This window comes from Bombyx mandarina, chromosome 18 (genome assembly GCF_030267445.1).
Source record: "Bombyx mandarina strain Sakado chromosome 18, ASM3026744v2".
In the NCBI taxonomy this organism is placed as follows: Eukaryota; Metazoa; Arthropoda; class Insecta; order Lepidoptera; family Bombycidae; genus Bombyx; species Bombyx mandarina.
In genome coordinates, this window is record NC_143224.1 from 5,237,321 (window position 1) to 5,241,147 (window position 3,827).

Consider the following 3,827-nt stretch of genomic DNA (forward strand, 5'->3'; position numbering starts at 1 on the left):
GTAGAACATGATATCCGTGCGAACTCATAACACTTTAAAAAACAAATAAAGACTTGTTTTAATAAAATGAAATATCTACTATTAAAATGTATATGCTATATGGTATTATACGTAGACGTATATGAACTGGTGGTAGGATATTTAAGCCCACACCAGTAGGTACCGCCATCCTGCCTATTTCTGGTACAGCAATAATGCCTTCCAGTTTGAAGGGTGGGGAGACCGTTATTCTATAAAACTGAGACTTAGGACTCATGTATCAAGGTGGACGGCGAAGGAGGATTTACGTTATTGATATCTATGGATCCCGGTAACCACATCCGAGTGTCCATAAGTTCGTTCACATGCCTAAGCGCTAAAAGAAGGAATGTTCTAGAAAATTGTATTCTGTCGTCTGAAACTGAAACATTCTTACACGAACGAAACTATGACTCAGTTTATCGAAGTGACATCATTGTGAAAAGTTAAAGGTCAAAAGATTGCATCATAACTTAATATTGTATATTTCAGTCTTCCCGAATAATTGGTATTGCAGTTTAGACAGTATTTTGTTTTTCAAACAATGATGTTGATGGTGACTTTAGCCCATAGACACAGCCCACTGAGTATCTCGCCGGATCTTGTCATTTGGTCGCGATTCCGATCCGGTTGTAGATTCAGCGAAGCATTGCTCTTACTAGGGCTAGTGTTAGAAATTCTTTCAGATTGAGCCCGTGAGCTCACCTACCAGGTCGCATGCAGTTAAAATAGCCGTGAGGCAGTAATACGTTTCGGTTTGAAGGGTGGGGCAGCCGTTGTAACTATACTATGACCTTAGAGCTTATCTCAAGGTGGGTGGCGCATTTACGTTGTAGATGTCTGTGGGCTCCAGTAACCACTTAACACCAGGTGGGTTGTGAGCTCGTCCACCCATCTAAGCAATAAAAAAGGCCCTTAGGCTACCAACGACTAAGTAAGAGAAAAAATTTTTTGGTGACAATGCATATTGTGAGCACGAAAGTTAGGCACCTCCGTTCTACCCGTTTCTGTCACGAAGCGGCTTGCGTTATTCAATAGAAGTGAGACTTCGAGGTTGGCGCTGGAATTGACGATGTATCCATCGGCTTCGGTAGCCAATTCACCAGATAGACCGTGAACCGATTCGCTCATGTAATGCTATGAAAATGAAAAACTCAATTCTTAAAATACAAACTGTTGAGTTTTTCGTATCAACATTAATAACACATAATGTTTAATATTATTGTTATATTATATTTAATACTATAAAACTATCGTCTCGCTAAAACTCGAACGGCTGGATCGATTTGGCAAATTTTGGTCTTGAATTATTTGTGAAAGTCCAGAGAAGGTTTAAAAGGTAGATAAATATGAAAATGCTCGGAATTAAATAAAAATAACAATTTTGTTTTCCCTTTGATGTGCCCCCCGTTGGACGGATTCCTTTTGTTTGTTTTAAGTTTATTTTATACAGAAGTTTAGGTCTTTTATTTATCGATTGAGGCACTACGAAGTCTGCCGGGTCAGCTAGTTATAAATAAATAAGAAGTAAAAATTGTGTTGTAAATTCTTTATAACGGAATCATTAAAAATTCAAGTACATCTTCAGGGTTACTTAGTTAAATACCAAAAACATAATAAGTATGAGTACAAAATTGCGTAATTAAACAACAATACACAGGCGTGACAAAAGTTGACATATGCGTGTGGAATATCTTTAGATAAGTTGTAAAATATGGAGGCTTCGTGATCCAAGTGAATATCTGATGAGATACGATGATAATAAGCTAATAAAAAATGTGACTTCTTTCTCGGATAATAAACATGTATATCAGATTTATTAAAGATGGCACATCAAAAATATGTATAAATATCAAAACAAAACTACAAAATGTACGCATTTTTAATTTGGGATATGAATACCAAAAGCAAATCTGCTCTGTAGTTTGTGACGTCACAAGATGATGAAGCATACATCAATCGTTTTTGGTCACGTTGAGTACAGAAACCAACCAAACCACAATTTGAGTACAGGAATTCTGGCCTGTATCCACGGCTCCCTAGCTAATTACAATAGCGATAATTATGATAGGACTCTAATAAATGAATAAAATTAGTAGTAATAAAATATTACTACAAGAAAATCAATAATTTGAAGCAAGCCAGCTTGACGGCTTTGTGGGACAACAATTATAATTAGTAGTGAATAATAGACAACATATTTGAGAATAATAATAAAATTTTAATGTAAAAAAAATATTATTCTAATTATAAAGAAAGCTTTAACTGTTTATAATCCTCCAGGCTTACTTAAAAATGTCCCATAATTTTAATTCAGTCTAACACACTATTTCGAACATTCTCATAATACCCTGATAAATGTTACACGAGAATTACAATAATTTATTTCGCTCTCGGCGTTTCATAACGCGACGGGACGCCGCAATACTGCGACATTATCGCCCTTATTGTATTTATACGTCATAGCAGTAAATAACCCGCAACATTAGTGTTCAAACTTACTTATTTATCACTATACATACTATTTAAGCGGTGTTTCTAATAAGATACGTGAATGCTTCCATACTTAAATTTCGAAGTTGAGCTAATTTAGAATGCGGTAAAGAGGCGAGAAAATCTTCAAAAAGAGAGATAGAGAGTGTGTGTGTGAGAGAGAGGGGAGAGAGATAAAGATGAAAAGTCGTGTGTAAATTCCAATGACTGCCACAGAAGTATTGAACTCTTTTACCTATTTTCCACTAATGAAAAATATACATCATACTGTTAATGCTACTACCAACCATGAGACCGAAGCCTTAACTTGTATTGTGCAAGGGCTGTCCCATTCATCAAACCGTAACAAACAAGCGCCTCGCAGCAAAACGACTAATTGCCATCCATAAGGTACTACTTATTAAGTATTTGTCAGGTGTGAAGGCTAAGACCGAAGTCACTATCAAATTTGTATTGCATAAAATAGGCCTTTAAAGCCGCCTTCAAATGGGTCATGACTTTATCACCGAATAACAATGCGGTTTCATCACTGACGTAAATCAATAAATAAAAACCAGTCAAAGAATACCAGTATTTAGGTTGTGACATTGTTTATGATATACAAAGGCAGTTACTTTCAAGACCACCCACCGCTTAGACAGTAAGCGCTAATGAAAAAGTACCTACTAGCGTTACATACTTTTAACGGATGATCCGAGAAATAGTAACAAGCTTTTGTTAAATCAATTTGAGTATTATCTTTTTTTGGGTTTTATAAAATAATTATGGTTACATTCAGGCTTAACAGTCGACAACAAAACAACGACATAACATTTTTTAGTATTTTCTTGTGCCATTTTATCGGTGACCTTGGTGATACGATTCCCCATCAGTCGCTTAGTGTTACCAGAATCAAAATTTACATGAAAGTCAGTTTAAATTTTTTTTATTTTCTGCCCAGCAATACATAATAAAAGAGAAGACGACATGACAACAACATTATATCTTTACAAATGTTCCTTATATTATCAGTAAGCTATAATTTTTACCACGACTTTTCACAATTATTTATTTAATAGTCACTCATACTGAATTTAGGTTTCATTGGCAATACTACATTATTTTTAGGAAACAATTTCTGTACCCAAATTGGTTGATACCACTTTTATTTTACATAAAGCTCTAACTTTTCTTTCTTTAAAATCTTCCATTAAAAATTATATTTACATTAATTATGTCGGAATAAATCGAGGAAACTATTTCGTTTATATAGCAACACAGTACTAAAGTTAGTAGGTTGGATCGTCGACTTGCGAGGCTCACCGGCCTTGCTCTAT